Raw genomic sequence first — 17,650 nt, forward strand, 5'->3', positions numbered from 1 at the left:
TCAACAATACTCAAAATAATTGTTGAATAAATAAATAATTAATGGTTTTTAGGAGCATTAGCAACTAAGGCCATATTGCTCTGGGGGTATGCGGTGGTCATTCCCTGACCTTTCCGCATCCTCCGTATTCGGTGGTCACGGGTTTGAACCCCGGTCTAATCAAGAAGCGTGTGCTACGTACTGCTGCTTCTGCCCACCTGCCTCTGTAGCCAGGTGTGCTGCTTCTGCCCACCTGGCTACAGAGGCGCCTGAAAATAATTGTACAGTACTTCGTATTTAATTGGATTGGGACAAGCTCTTTAAGTTGCAATCAGGAATAAGCGCTGGGCTTGAGTAAAGATTTTTTCCACCATGAGTCTGTGTATACTGGGGCCCCAAGCGCCTGCAGCATAGCAGACAATAGGAATAAATATGCATTAGTAGTACAGCTTTAAAGTGGAGGGTTTCCCACCCCAAGAACTTTCAGTAATTCTAATTATATATTGTCTGTCAAAGTCTTCATTTCGCTTAGTACATATTTAGCATGGGTTGCATCTCAACGTTTCACGTTATCTCAAGGTTAAACGAAGCATTTTTTATTTATTTATTGGTGGACCCCAGGGTTTCCCCCATTAGCCGTTGTTTAATATCATGTGGAGAGAGAAGAGTAACTATGTGACTATACAAAATTATCTACAGAAAGTAGAGAAAAATCACAGATGGAGTTTTCAGAAGACAATAGAAAAAAAGCAAGAAAAAAGGTAGTGGAGAGTGGAAAATGGTGTTGCCTGCCCACCCAACAAGTTTATCATTATGCATCTAAATTACAAGGGGAAGTCTTAACTAATAATATCTCTTAATTATTACACCACAAAGTTTAACAGCAATATATATATCGGACCAGAGGTTACTATTATGCATCTTAATTATAAGGGGAAGTCTAACTAATAAAAAAAAATCTTAATTATTAAACCACAAGGTTCAAATAGCAATACAGTAATACCCCGAAGTTACGCGATAGGTGGGTCCGACGAAAATCGCGTAAGTCGAATTCGCGTAAGTCGGGGTACAACTTTGCATATAAATACATATAAATTTTGCTTAATTGGGACCAAGGACTAACAAAAACACCTAGTTTAGAAGAAAAATATTAATGAAATTGCAGTTTTTTATACATATTAATACAAAATATTAATACAAAATATGTATTAAAAAAACAAATGACTTACGTTAAAAAGTTATTTCGATGTCGATGGCTTCATAAAATCTAACAAATTCGTCTGACGACACAGCGCGTTCTTTTTTTCACGCAGAATTTCTTCGTAGCAAGCTAATAATTTTTTTATTCCTTGCTTTGTAGCTATAACGCGTTCTTCGTTGGAGTCTTCGTTGGAGAAAAATGTTTTCTAAAATTTTTAAGCCCTTTACAATTGAGCCCTTTTCAATTTTCAACCTGTCAAGTTTGCAATTGTCATGTGCTTTTCGCCGTTGCTTCATTTAGGCCTGTAGCACGTGCAATATCACATGGTCTTTCATTTCGCTCAAAGCGTTTCACAATTTCATAATTTTTCTCTATCGACAGAGGCGGACTGGCCATAAGCCTTACCGGGGAAACCCCGGTGGGCCGGTGTGATTTTGGCCATAAACCATAGTATGAGGCCACTATAAATTTTCCCGGGTAAGAATTTTTGACCCAGTCCGCCTCTGTTTATCGATAATTGCTTTTCTTTTTCTCTCTGAATCTGCAGTGTCTTCACCAGTACGCTTCCTTTTCACACCTTTTAAGTATTTTACTCATTTTTAGGGAATAAAGCACAATTACAAAACGAGGAGGCACGCTTGATACGCATAAACAAAGCTGCGCGCATGTAGCAACTGAATAAACAACACCATAAAGGCAGAGATACACTATTAACACCTCACATTTCTAGGGGTTACTACCATAAAACAATAAAAAATCCAGTTGCGTTTCTGCTAGTGGAATCTGTTATAAACTGGTAGTAAACTCCATCTAATTGCATTTGCGATTATATCGATAGCTGGAATTGTGTTGGTTTTTACGTTATTATGGTGAAATGTGTTTCCCCTTCACTGATATAAAAAACATAAAAGCAGCAAAGTTGAATTTTGTTCATCTTTCGCTCTCATTCTCCGCCGTCGCACCGTATATCGATAACATATGAAAAACGACCTTGAAGATAGTGGGCGGCAGCGTTGCCAAACGAAAAAAATCAAGAACCGCGTAACTCCGAGTTCGCGTAAGTCGGGGTAGCGTAAGTCGGGGTATTACTGTATATACAAAATAAATCAGTTATATATACAGAATACTTAAAAATGTGGTCATGACATGAAGAACAGTACAAATTATATGGGTTATAGTATTAATACACATATGTAATAAAAATTCAAATTAAAAAGTATATACTGAGATATAATAAAAGAAGAGACACAACAGCTGGGAAAATTAAAACGTAAAACAGCAGCTCAAAGTAGCAAAGTAGCTCTGATTACACAAGGGGGTTAAAAAGAAGATTTAAAAAGGGTGAGGAACAAGCGGAAATAAAGCAAAACAAAACAATAAATGCTAATATACACAACAATAAATGCTAATATACACAACAATAAATAAAAACAACAACAATCAATTCTATCATACTGGAACCATTGCCATTGAGAAGGATGCATATTTTACATTTTTACAATTTATATATTACATTTCTTAGATTCAACATCAACACAAGAACTACCACTCATTTAAATATCTGTGCAACTAACATATGAACATATAAACTATTAACATATCAACATGTGATCTGTCAGCATACAAAGACAGAAAATGAAACGGAGGCTTCCAAAAGATGAAAGTTCTCAGTTCACATAAAAACTATTAACATATTAACAAGAAAACTGTTAGCAAGCAAAAACAGTATGTGAAAACAAAGGCTTTCAAGAGATGAAAGTTCTCAGTTCTCAACGTAGTAAGAGGCTTCCAACAGTGACAGTTCTCAAATTTTAAAAGGTGATAGGATCTCACGGAAGAAACTTCACTATTAGTGAGGCAGTACTGAGGCACGAATAACATTTCTTCTTTTGAAGGCCCTATTGGCATAAGAATTAAACAGAACAAAAAACTCCTTGGTTTATCAGTCCCGTGTGTTCAATAGTGAGGTTTGGAATGGCACAGTGTAAATCAAGTCTCAGGTCACAATAGGAAGGGCAGTGAAAAAGGACATGATCTACAGTTTCAGTAACACCACAAGGGCAAAGCGGTGTGTCCAAAAGACCAAACGAGAAGAGTTTAAAGTTTAAGCTCCCATGTTCAGTAAGGAGAAAAGTGGCAGAAAGGCTAGGAGATAACCAAAGCAATTCTTTCTTCTGAAATTCCTTGCCAATGGGGAAGTAACCTCTAGTAGCAGCACCAACAGAAGAATTAGACCAATCCTGTTGCCACATATTATTAAAATGCACTCTGATCCTATTCTTTTCAGGAGAAAAATCTTCATCAAGATTCAAAGTAGAACCACTAATGGTAGCAGGGTAACGTCTTTTTAGATTATATAGAAAGTATCGATATTGCACTTCAAAATGTATTAGAAGTCGACCTAGCATTACCTGAAGAGCAGATGTAGAAGTAGTTTTGCATAATCAAGATAGGAGCAGCTCTTTGAGCCTGCAAAAGTTGTTTGATAATAGCAACCTTATTTGCACGGTAGCACCAGCACCCTACAAAATGCTCGCTAAAAAGAAGCAATTATAATATAGTCGTATCAGAGTATCAGACTAAACAAGACTAGGGTATCAGAGCACACTCTGATATCCTAGTTTTGTTTAGCAATTTGTTTTAATCTAACCATTAAGATTTTACACCTACAGTAGAGTTGAAGCGAATGGGGATACCATTGTATTTTATAGTTGGCGACCGATCCGGATCCAATTTACACTAAGTAGCATCTGACAAGTCTTGGCAGTTGACACTTGTAATTTGTAGATCGATGTCTAATTAAAAAGATCTTTCATTATAAAGTTAGCTGTATCTTCCAGGCATTGTCTAGATTTTCCATTAATGATGATAGTCAACTCGTCTGCCTAAGCAACCGTGTTAACATTATCAAAGGATTTTGAAAGCCAACTGTCAAAACCAATATTCCAACACAGGGGCCCAAGAATAGACCCTTGTGGGCAGCCCCTAGTAACAAAGCGAGTAATCTCTTCGAAGTCAGAAGTGACTTTAATATGATGGTCTGTAAAATAATTCTTTATGACATTATAGATAGGCATGGAAACCTGGGCCGCCCGGGACTTCGATACACTATGCCACCAAAGTGTATCAAAGGCCCCCCCCCCCCTTAAAGTTCACAAAGAGACCCAGGACATATTAAGAGGGGGGAAAGATCACGATAATCCAACAACTTATGAATAGCGTCTTCAGTGCCACGACCTTTGACAAAGCCAAATTGAGAATTGGAGATAAGTCCTCTAGAAGTGCAGTATAAGCAGACATAAGACGTTTAGCAATAAGTTTTTCAAAAGCCTTGCCAAGAACGGACAGTAATGCAATAGGCCTATAGGAAGATGGAGAATCAGGCGATTTATCAGGTCCCTTAATTAGTATTTTAAGTATGTGCAGCAATTTTCCCAGCAGAAGGGAAGATTCCATCACGAAGACAGGTGTTAAAGAGATAAATAAAGACATCAGGAAGTATTTTCTAGGAACGCTTAATAATCTCAACTTCCAATCCATCAAGACAAGGACATTTGTCCGATTTCAAAGACATGATGCCAATGTTAACTTCATCTTTGGTAAAACCTGGTTCATCAGGAGAACCAGAATATCTAAAATTTTCTTCTATAATACTGGATTGATCATAGGATAATTCAGCATCAGCATCTTGATGAATGACGACATCGAGAATCTTACTGACCAAGTCAGCCCAAGATAAGGTATCAGTACCATCTTCAAGTTTTGTAGAGGTGAAAACTTCATTAAGGGAAAGTTTGCGATTGATTAATTTATAAACTAGCCCCCAGGGTTCATTATTTCCCTGAGAGGTAACAAGGGACTCCTAAGTTGCTCTTTTGGATTTATAAATCTCTTTGTGATAGCGTCGTCTGGCATTCTTATATCTGGATAACAAAACAGCAATCTCCAAGTTGGAATGAGAAGAGGACCGTCTAGCCCTCTGATAATCTTATTTATTTTTTTTTATTATTTTTTTTTTTTTGGCTGGTGCAGCATAAGCCATAGGCTTTCTTGCACCATGCGGCCGTTACTAATACTAATACTAATCTCTTCTGCAGGACTTGGTGTTCTTCTTAAGATCCGTGAGAGCAGGAGACCGCCACAGCACGTGATACGTTTTCCTTTTCCGCAGCGGGATACTTTCATCACAGGCCTGTAAGATGAGACCTTGCACTAGGTTAGTTAAGGCATTAGCATCCAGAGTTTCAATGTCCATGAAGGAAAATTCAGAGAAGGAATTCTTTAGCAGTGATTCAAAAAAAGGCCAATTAGCGGATTTAGTGTGAAACCTAGCAACATACCTGTTTTCACATCTGGATTGTGTGAAATTAGCAAATACAGAAAAGGTAATTTCATCGTGGTCTCTTGTAGACCAAGAGGTATGAACCTTCCATTCAAGACAGGATGCAGCAATTGCCGAAGAGGCAAGAGACACATCAATAAGGGAGGATCCTCTACAATTTACAAACGTTAGAGGTCGATCAGGACAATTTAGGACTTTAAGCCTATGAGAAAAGACAAATCTTCGAAAAGTTCTCCATTATCATCAGTGGGGACTGTTCCAAAGAACAGAGTTAGCGTTAGAATCCATAAGAATGATAACTTTTTTTGTTGTAGTGTACCAAAAACCAGTTCAGGATAATCCATAAAGGTCTGTGTGGCTTCAGAAAATTGGCAGTACAAGGAAATAAAAATAAGCTGACCAAAGGGGACTTCAATAGAGGCACAGGCTGCAAAAGCAGAGCATAGGCGAAATACGGGTAACAATAAATGACAGGTCAGAAATAACTGCCGCCCAAACATAGCATTCTGCATTTCCACCAGTACCAACAGGGGCAAAGGCAGCTTAGTTGATTTCAATCCTTGTAGAACTTATTAGTCTTGTCTTATATCTCGCAAAAAGGATTCTTCTTCTCTCATGCTTATCTTTGGTGACACTCCTATTTATCTGATATATCTGTTTTGGGGATTACCCTGACTTCTAATCTCTCTTGGCACAAGCACATTATATATATATATATATATATATATATATATATATATATATATATATATATATATATATATATATTTTTTTTTTTTTTTTTTTTTTTATGTGAACCCCAAACACGAGAGGTATTAGAACCTATAGTACTTAGTATCGTGCTTGGGTTGGAGGTTGAAAAGACGAAAGAAGATATTTGTTGACATTGGACTTGAACTTCTGTAGATTGTAATTTTCAGGAAATACGTAGGAAGGAAGGTTGTTCCAGAAAACGGCAGTTGAATGAATAAATGAGGAAGATGAAAAGTTGGTTCTGTGGGTTTGAAGTTGGACAGTAAATGGATGTTGGCTTAACGTGTTCGGACTGTATTGAAAGAGATAGCAGGAATTATAGAAGCCAATTCAGAAGAACAGTGCCCATGGAAGTATCTGTAGAAGAGGCATGCAGCAGAAACAGTACGTCTATGAGAAATAATGCTTCCTCTGCATGTAAAAAACTTGGTTTTCGCTTTCTTCCAAAAAGCTGTTCACTGTACAAATCAAAAATCCGCCCTGCCATGGAATATTGTTCCCACATTTGGGGCAGTGCCCCGAAAACCTCTCTCAGGTTTCTAGATTCCGTTCAGAAGAGGGCAGTTAGGTTAATTAATGACTCATCTTTAACAGTTTCTCTCCACTTGCTGTCTCATAGACGTACTGTTTCTGCTGCATGCCTCTTCTACAGGTACTTCCATGGGCACTGTTCTTCTGAATTGGCTTCTGTAAACCTCGCGCTCTCTCTCTCTCTCTCTCTCTCTCTCTCTCTCTCTCTCTTTCAAAACAGTCCAAAAATAAGCCAACATCCATTTACTGTCCAACTTCAAACTCACAGAACCAACTTTTCATCTTCCTCGTTTATTCATTCAACTGCCGTTTTGTGGAACAACCTTCCTTCGTACGTATTTTCTGAGAATTATAGTCTACAGAAGTTCAAGTCCAATATCAACAAATATCTTTTTTCATCTTCTCAACCTCCAACCCAAGCACGGTACTAAGTACTAAACTATAGGTTCTAATACCTCTCGTGTTTGGGGTTTTCATAAAAAAAAAACACAACTTGAAGGTGCTGAACTTCTTCATATAGCTTCACTATCTTGCCTTAAAGCATTGCATTCCATTGAAATTGAAAAATCTGTGAAATATGGTTACAACATTGAAGGCTTTGAATCCCTCAAGTTTGGAGAGAGAGTGTAAAACTTGTATTGCAGATTTTCAATGAACATGTCATTAATAGCCTTATTCTTTTAGGCCCAAAACGAGAATTGCCGTTTCATAAAGATACCACCGATTTCGTTAGAACTGTTTTAACATGGTGGTATACAGTGAATGTGAAAATGCCCCTAAAGGGACAAAGATTAAAAAAGCATCCGTAAAAACCCTTAATTAAAAATCATGAAAATGTTATTTTTTCTAAATAAATTTATTGATTGGTTAGATAGGTGGGAACTGCTACAATCTAATATCAGTACAGGTTTTTTAACAAGAGAGACACTGCTTTGAAGCATACAACTTACACATTACTTGAAATTGCAAATCACTGTTTTTTCAGAATTACACTCAAGTGTTATTACAGGAAATTTTCAAACAGACGCCTCAGAGCAGCGATTCCCAAACTGGGAGGCGCGGACTAGTGCAAAAGGAGGCGCGAGAAGTTTAACAGAAATATAATTTTCATAACATAACAAATATAAATAAAAAATATATATACATACAAATAAACTTTCATAACATAACATTAAATTTTATAACCTATTTTTAATTGTATCTCGTATTGTGGCTGCCGTCACAACGAGATAGCTGGCATTGCACTACTTCAAATATATAACACTTCTCTAGTAGAGAAGACTACTGTTATTTATTTTCAGAGATATACAATAATTTCAGAGAGAGATACAATTAAAACGATGCCCTTTACACTACATTCGTAGTTCAAATAAATGGGTTAACTATTCTGTATCTCCACACAAAGATATTATGTAGTTAATTACATAATATCGAAAAGAGGGAAGATTTTCTGAAGACCGTAAGTTTTGACATTAAGTTTATTTCTTTGCTGACCCTGGTAAAGCTAACAGGGTGGGATTAAGTGCCTGCGGGCACTTGTGTGGTAGTTTTTTTTTTTTTTTCTTCTCTCTCTCCAAGATGAATTTTTACATACGTGAAAGAACTCTGGAGTTTACTCTGGACACAGAATATGAACCGAGGCAGGTAATAAAGGTATTATCAAAATGCGTGACCCTGTCGAGACTACAGGGGTTCACTTTGTTGCCTCTGAGGAAGTATCAAGTAGTATGTAAGGACTATGTGACCAGGGACACACTGGTCAGAGGGTTTCCTTTCGAGAACCAAATGATACACCCCATTTGGTGGGCAGTATCAGGAAGTATATAACCATAGAACGGTATCCGATTGAGATACCAAACACATATTTAAAAAGTGCATTAGACGCATACGGGAATGTTACACGAATAGAAATGCACGCGTGGGAGGGTTTCCCAGATCTATACACAGGCAAAGTGACGATACAAATGGAAATGTGGAAGCCAGTCCCCAATATCATATATGTTATGGGGAACCGACTAGTTTTAAACTACAGAGGGGTGGAGAAAAAATGTTTGAAGTGCGGCAGTCGGACCATCTAGGGGCGAATTGCACAAATGGGCGGTGTTTTAACTGTAGAGAAGTTGGGCATATTAGTAGCGACTGCCCAAAACCATGCAACAAATGTGGTGATACAAACCACAAAGCAGGCAGCTGCTCAGTGAGATCATACGCAGATGCCACTAGAGGGGGGGGGGGAGGAAAAAGAAAAGATCTCGAGAGAGGATAACATGATTATTCTAAAGCCACAGGGAGGGAAAAAAAATTCCATTGACAGAATCAGCGAATTTAATAACAGAAAAAGAGGAGGGGGCCACAGACATAAAACAAGTTACTCCCACCTCAATGGAAACAGAAGAAACAGCAAGAGGGCAGAAGAGGGGAGAAAACGGAGAGCTAGAACAGGTAGGAGGAGGGGAAAAGAGGAAGAAGCAAACCACAGAGGAAGACAACACCGTTGCAGAAGATCTGGGCGAGTCGAGTTCAGAAGACTCCGGAGGGGAAGGGCCGTTAGGGGAAGGCAGGGTAAAGCTAATCGGGATACAGCATTTAACGAAATATGTACCACCAGGTCAGGAAAAGCTGGGGGAAAAGTTAGCAGAATGGGAGCAAAGTCTGGGGAAATCCAGAATAATACTAGAGCAAACCGAAGAGGGAACGATAGAGAGAATACAATTTATGTGGAGGGATATTTTCTTCGGCAATTCGGTAGGACAGACCCACTTAGGAATCACACAGCAATTAAGTAACTCCCTAATCAAATGGATCGCGGGGCAAGAACAAGAGCTGAGTAAAACCCTATACGGCCTTAGCATATCCCAAACAAAATAGGTGAAATCCCTTGGCGGATCCATTATCAATACACATGGTAATTATCGGAACCCGGGTTCTGATAATTGTCCGGGGCTTTTCCCAGGGGCACACACAACATCACATCTGGAGAATGACATGGACCAAGCTGGCTGCAAGCAAATGGTCCCTCTCCCGACAATGCGGCGGCTTACGTTTAGAATAAAGCCGCGTAAAGATGGAAGAATGAAAGAGGTGGAGGGCTTGAGAATTCGTGTAGAGCAAACCAACTCCAGGCAGCTGCTTGCGAAGCAGGTAGTCACATGGACGGGGCCCTCCACGGAATGTTTCTGAGTGAGTTTAACTCAATTGAGATATAAGATCATTTTAATAAGTGCAAATGAGACCAGATTTTTTTTTTTTTAAGAAGCAATGGATACCTACCCACCCACTGAGGAGGGGCCAAATAGCCCTGAAACGACGTCGCCTGAGGGGCCTTATTGGGAAGTGCTGCCCATCCGAGGTACATGAAATCACATGAATGAGTTGAAGAAATAACTGCCCCTTTCCTTCTTCATCGGCGATCTTCTTCCTCTACCTCTCCTACTATCACTTTCCTACCTCTTTATTGCTCTCTTAGTCTAATAGGGGCAGTGTGTGGATAACTGAGAATCATTATCCCTTACCTTTTTTCAAACGATCGTCTGGGTGGTGGTATTCTCTGAAAATAAATAACAGTAGTCTTCTCTACTAGAGAAGCGTTATTTATTTGAAGTGCAATACCAGCTATCTCGTGGTGTAGGCAGCCACAATATGAGATACAATTAAAACGATGCCCTTTACACTACATTCGTAGTTCAAACTTATGGGTTAACTATGCTGTATTTACACCGATATTATATAATTGATTTTAATGATCTTTAATTCTTAGGAAAAAGTAATAGGAATTAATAGAGTTTTTAGCACAATTTCATATTTTAAAAAATTGACCGGCATATTTTATTAAAAATCAACTAATTAATTAATCCCAAAATACTAAATTAAATTATTTCAGTTTAAAAGCAAAAAAAAAAAAAAATCATTAAAACTAACAAGTAAAATAATATTAAATTATATACACTTACCTTTTAAAAATGTATTTTTCTTTTTAAATTTCTTTCACTATAAATTTACAATTCGCACTTCACTCAGTGCCTCACTAGACACAGAGGGCAAAGGAATTGGTCCCTGTTCACAACAGTAATATCCTGAAAGAGGCCTCTGAGGTCGGGAAAACTCATGTCCAAAAATATATAAATTCATACACCGACCATTGAATAAAATTTAATATGACTACAATATTTACACAAATATTTACAATAAACTATTGCGGAATTTACAATAAAATTTACGCAAAAATATTTACAATAAACTATTGCGGAATACTAAAAGACTGTAATAAAAGATCATTTACAATAAAATTTGCTAAAATATAAAACATTAAAAGCGCTAAAAACCTGGAGCTTCCGGGAGCGCCAGCTCCCTTCTTCAACAGTTGAAGTCTGTTGAAGAAGGGACAGACTTCAACAGACTTCAACAGTTGACGTCTGTTGAAGAAGGGAGCTGGCGCTCCCGAAAGCTCCAGGTTTTTAGCGCTTTTAATGTTTTATATTTTAGCAAATTTTATTGTAAATGATCTTTTATTACAGTCTTTTAGTATTCCGCAGTAGTTTATTGTAAATATTTTTGTGTAAATTTTATTGTAAATTCCGCAATAGTTTATTGTAAATATTTGTGTAAATATTGTAGTCATATTAAATTTTATTCAATGGTCGGTGTACGAATTTATATATTTTTGGACACAACAGTAATGAACATTTTTTTTCACAAATCAGAAAATGATGAACCAAAAACAGGAATGTGTTTTATTGCTGCAATAGATGGAACACATGTTCTATGGTTACCCCGCGAGGGGCAAAACCGGCCGACCCCGTAATAAAATTTTAAGGCAGACAAAGCGCTCCATGGTCGAGGGTGTAAGGTTACATATCTCAATCACTTTTACAATTCTAATTTGTGGAATTTTTTACTCGATCCCAGGGGTGTAAATGCGGACGCCCATGCCCACGTCCATTACATAAGGGTCCAATCTGATTTGTCCTGTTTTTTTGCATTTTTATATGCGAAAAATTCTTTAACTGCACTCTTTGCTCTCTTCTTTATTCTTTATTCCCACACTTTGCTCTCTCCCAGACTCAGTAAAGATAGTATAGTGAAAATTATACTTCGCTGAATAAAACGTCTTTCTCCTTCAGAAAAGGATGAACATAATTCAACCAGGGAAGACCAACATGAAACAGAACATCAGTGTTTCCGAAATTCTTTCCAAAATAAGAAATGGCCTGACTCCAATGAGATTTTAAAAGATGAACTTGAGTTGGAAATTAACGAAATACTTTTAACCATTTTTGCTAAAAAAGTTCAAAGCCTACAAAATAAGGACTGGGATCGTCTACGATTATCTCAGTATCAGAATAGAATCCGAAAGGGCGTTTTCTAATTAAATATGTACCAAAATTAGATCCATTTTAAACGCTCATACTATTGATTGCTTATGTTTCTTAAGAGCTCACTTTATTCGGACAGGTAGTGGGGATGCTTAAACAAACATAACTAAACTTTGCAGTAAGAATATGTATTTCTTTCTTTTTAGAATAACTGTATTTTAATGATTTTTTTCAGAATATTTATTATTACAATAAAAATTTATTTAAACCAAGAATTTAAGAATTTCAGTACTTGTTTTATCCTTATTTTATTGCACCTAATTGTCATCGAAATTTATTGAGAAAAACGTTTGTTTTTGGAATACCGGTATTAATTCTGGTATCCTGGTTTCATAAATTAAAAATACCGAAATATCGGTATTAAGATTTTGAGGGGTATTGTACACCCTACCCTACAGTTGAATGCCTTCTTTACCCTGACTACCAGCCTACATGGCAGGCATTCGGTGGCAATAAAAGGAAAACACATCAAAGAGAATACTTATGATGAAAACGCAACAAAAATCCACGGAACCGTTACTCTCTTGTAAAAATTAATATTCTTAAGATAAAAGCAAAAAATCTTAAGATAAAATCCCACTACGCATCGGACGGATGAGATAACATATTACCAAGGTTTAAAAAAAACACACCAATATGAAGGGGTTACAGTATTCAAAGTAGAAGGAATGCCGAAGATTAAAAGGATTTGTACTCCTTCCTTGGATATTTGCTTTATTTTGCTCTTTGTATCATTAAATGTGTTTTTACATTTAATTTTGCCTCATTTTAGCTGTCTATTCTTCGATTCAATTTGAATTATATTTACGTGGTAGTAGCGGATGTTTTGCTAACGCTGCGTCTGTGCTGCCCTCTATAGTCCATTTTATTTCCAGATATATAAGTTTGGCCGATGCTTTTTTAGTTCAGTAGTTTGGTTTTCTCTACGTGAGTATCTTTTCTTTCTGCCCCATTATTTCTACTCTGCATAAGGCCCACCGCTATGCAAATCTATCGCTTCAGCAGCTTGAAGCTGTGGGGAGCGGGTATGTGGTTTTCCTTTCTACCTTATATTCTCATTAATTTTTATTTATTATAATTTATCCCCTTGTTATATGTATATCCCCGCAGTCCAATCCTCCCACTTTAGCACCTGACTTGTTTGTTTTCAGAAGATTCCCAGATTCAAAGAGGACCCCAATTATATTAGGTATTCCTCCACTGGATTGGCTGAGTTTCGGAATGACAGACACAAACACATGAATGTAAAATAAAACAATGTTTATTATCATATCATACAGAAACTAGCAATAGCACCTAGTCAAACTATATTTGGTTGGTGACTTGTTATTTCATTAACCTTTACATGTGTAAATATCTTGTTCAAACTCAATTGTTTCATCATCAGATATCCTATTCTAATACACATTATTATTCATTAAGCCAAGGTGTCTCTTCATGTTCTTTACAGGGACTTCGATAGGTCGAGGCATTCACTTTACATAAATTCTTCCCACTCTTCTTCTGAACTGTCTGTATAATAAACCAACAACTACCAGCCACTGAACTGGCTCACAAAACCTTTCAGAGTTCGTATCTCAATTTGTAAGAAAATGCGTTCATTCAATCAGACACCTTTCATGCAATCAGGTTAACAGGAAACATTAATCCATTCAATTTAACACTACCCTTCAGAACCGTTAATCCACCATTCCTTTATATATCGTTTATTAATCAGCCCCTACTCAAATTAGATATACTCTCCACAAATCAACTCATAATAAATCAAAATTACAACCTTTAATTTCATACTTATTAGTAAAACCTTTCCCAATCTTAAACAATTCTCAGTTATCTATTACACCCTCTCCTTCCAGCAAGCATATATATGTGGGGCTTCACTTCAAATTATAGGCTACGTCCGTCTTAAATACATTACTTTTTAATACATATATTCATCACTTAAATCTCCCTCTTTAACTATATATATATCATTTCTCCTAAAGTCCTTCCCTTTTTTATTATTAGGTACACCTATTTCGGTAAACTCTCTAGCACTTACGTGGTTTGCCTGGAACTTTCCTCCCTGCTCTGCTTCCTTTCATATCGGGCATTCAGGTACTGGAATGCGTGGGCGCTCATTGAGGATCTCGGTGATTTTATGGTGTTTCCCTACCGGGTACTGCACGGCTGGAATCAATCAGGGTCGTATATTCTTTACCGGTGGCATTTCTTCTTCCGTGGACAGAGGGATTTTCGAGTAGGTCAATGGTTCGACCACTCATTCGATTGGCTTTGCCTATATAATTCTTAGGATGTGATTCTTCCTTCTTCTTCCCTACGGCTTCCATGTCTACAGGTGAACATTCCTACGTGCTGTTGGGGTACGCAGAATTTCTATCTCTGCTTCCATCTACCTCAGGGCTGCAGCTATCCCCCAAACTAGACTACTGCTCTGCTTTGTATCGTTCTCCAACTCATTCAAATCATTCTCCAGACTCCTCCGAAAACTTCTTCCGACTCCTCCAAAAACTTCTTCCGAATCCTCCGAAAACTTCTCTCGAAAGCCTCGAAAACTTTCCTCGAATGCCTCGAAAACTTTCTCCGAACCTCTCTCTCAAAATTCCCTCCATTTTCTTCCTGGCCAATAGGAGATCTGCACATCCTTTTCCCTGTGTTCTCATTTGTCTCCTCTCCTCTTCCGTGGGCGGGTCTTCCATACTCTTTGTGTCCCAACTTCCGTAGGCCTCGAACATACGAGAACAATCCAGAAAGAGAAGCGGAAGTTCCGGTCAACCGAGAAGCGTCACAGCTCTTCCCGTGACCTCACGCGCGTACACCTTGCGGCGGCGCCCACATCTGCTAGCGTTTCACCGTGAAATTTTTAAGAGGGCCAACTTAAGCACTCTTGGCCCTTACTATGGTGCATCTGCCTCTGTCTTAATGGGGATTTGTCACGGTTATTTACTTTTACTGACTCGTCAAAGAATTCCATACAAACAAGCTACAACTAAACAGGGAGTGACTGGAAGGTATTTTTGAATTCCAGTGCTTCTTAACCCATGTTGTTTCGACCAGAAAACCACTATTTACATTACAATTAAATTCTCATAATATTTAGCAAAATTTTATTAATTAATGTAAGGACGGGTCCTTACAAAGCGATTCTGTTGTGGCATTTATTTGTTTAGCGTTCAAAATGCAGTTTCCCTGACTGATGGCCTCGGAGTTCTCCTACGAGATGAGGCATAATTGTCTGTCTTTTCTATCCAACTCGATATTACTTTCAGTATTGTCTACTTGTTTCTAATATTGGCAGATTACGATTGCATATTTCACATATTTCGGTGCTTTGCCGATGGGCGCCATTAAATTTCTTTTATTTTGGACCTTTTTTGCTAAATTAATTAGCATTGTTTCTCCAACCGTACTCTATTCTTCATTATTTTTTGTGTTTATTGCTGTTCTATTAGTTAAAGTTTCATTCTCCTGGTTGGCCACACTACTGGCATACATGTCATTATATCTTTACCTCGCATTTTATACTTAAATGCACACAATATGTTGTTTTTGCATATTTTTTGCTACTGATATTTGCTCTACTATTTTTCTTTTTATTTTTACATTTAATTTTGTACTCATTTTTGCTGTCTATTCTTCAAGTTTAATTGGATTTAATTTTTATTATATATATTACCGAAATTACGTATGAATTTTAATATAAAATGAAAATCAGAATTAAAACATATGCCAGTTAATACGGCAAAACTGTAGAGCGAAATTTTAACCTAAAAATTAAACATTAATAGAAAGGGAAAAGTAACAAGACGGAAACTGTAGCCGCAGGCCTCCAAGTAATTTATAAATTCAATTTAAATCCAATTCAGAGTAAATCCATATTAAAATACGAAGCCAATTATATAGTAAACCCGCTATACGGCACCCACCAAGTAAGGTACTTGGTGGGTGCCGTTCTGACAAACGTGAAATATCACCAAGAGAGACGATTAAACAAACTACTAAAATAAAACAATGTAATAATAGATTGACCATTGTGCCCCATATCGACAGAGGACCACGAGGCCAATAATGGTCATAGAATCGTTGCATTTCAATCGCTAAACATATTGTCGCAAAAGCAAACCGATCGAAGGACCAAACCACCCCTCCATCCTTCTATCGGTTCCCCTTTGCGACGATTAGTTTAGCGATTGAAATACAGCCATTACAGGAATACGGATAAAACAAAAGTATCTTAGAGGGAATGATGAATGGGGAAAGAAGAAGAGGAACACCAAGGAAAAGGTATGTAACACAATTTAAGGAAAATAGAAGAATAAATTCTTAAGAGGAACAAAATCTTAACAGAAATAACGACGAAGGCTCAACAGAGTACAATCCAAGCAATAGCTGCTGCTGAGCTTCGAATCACGAGACTGAGGCAACTTAAGAAATACCTCAACAACGCTTAGAGAGCACTAACACGAATTAAAGCAGAAAATGTATTGTGTTAACGAACATAACTAGAATAAAGAATTTTATCAAAGTGCGAGATAGTGAAAGAAAGAAGGCACAAAGTGGAGAAAAAAATGTCCGACGTCTGGGTCGACAGCTCTGCCACGTCACCAGCAGGACGCAAAGATGGCTGCCACATCCTCAGTAAGTTCTATGAGGAATTCAGCGACGAAAACCAGATATCACGCGATCATAGCAATGGTATGTTACGAACTATGCGCACTTCATATTTTCGTGTATTTATAAACTAAAAGAAAGAGAAATTCATACCTGGCCGCCTCTCAGAAAGATTTCCTTTCTCCGCGACTTGCATTCCAGTGACCACTGCTAGTACGAGCGAACCGCGCTGCAGCCTCATCTACTGCGCAGTTACAGAGTTCTTCCCCAGGTCGTTGTTTTCCATCCAATCACACGGCGAGAAGCTGCTGTGACGTGGCGTCGTTTGGAGGCAGAGCAACAACTGTTTTGTGAACTGTCCTTGCTGCAAAATTAAGCACATTAGTCTATTGAAGAAAGTATACGTCCGCAAATAATATAGTTCCGTTAAAAGTGCGTAACATTCAGATTTAAAATTCTGTTTTAATCGCAAATTAATTATTTCGTATAACTAGATCGTAGATAGCAAAAGATACACTAGGACAATTCGGGAAAAACTGTAAGAAGAGGAGGGTAAAGATATGGAATGAAGAAATAGCTAAAGCAGTAAAAGATAAATACAGGAAGTTCTCGCTTTACGAGTTTCCGGCTTAACGATTTTTTTTTTTTCTAAAGTATCAACAAAATCGAAAATATTAATTGCAAAAAATGAATAATGTTAAACATTCATAAATACTGCATCGTATCGCGTAAATATCGTAATGTGAACCCAATAACGCGTTGTTTTTTGATAATTCATTCCACGACCGCGGAAGATCAAATTTTCGCTACATGCACGCTATGGAAATTTATAAAGAAAAGAAAAGAGAAGATTAGCTTGGA

At 37.5% G+C, this 17,650-nt stretch overlaps 1 long non-coding RNA gene across 1 annotated transcript in view; it reads right to left on the reverse strand.

Annotated features, from left to right (window-relative positions):
* LOC150081183 (uncharacterized) overlaps positions 1-17,109 on the reverse strand; it is a 60,429-nt gene extending 43,320 nt beyond the window's left edge. The window contains exon 1 of the long non-coding RNA XR_016547262.1: positions 16,943-17,109. This is a non-coding gene — a long non-coding RNA (uncharacterized LOC150081183). The remainder of the gene's footprint in view (positions 1-16,942) is intronic.
* Between the last annotated feature and the right edge of the window lie 541 nt (positions 17,110-17,650).

Source organism: Mastigoproctus giganteus, chromosome 8 (genome assembly GCF_048544385.1).
Source record: "Mastigoproctus giganteus isolate SK-2022 chromosome 8, ASM4854438v1, whole genome shotgun sequence".
NCBI classification, from domain to species: domain Eukaryota; kingdom Metazoa; phylum Arthropoda; class Arachnida; order Uropygi; family Thelyphonidae; genus Mastigoproctus; species Mastigoproctus giganteus.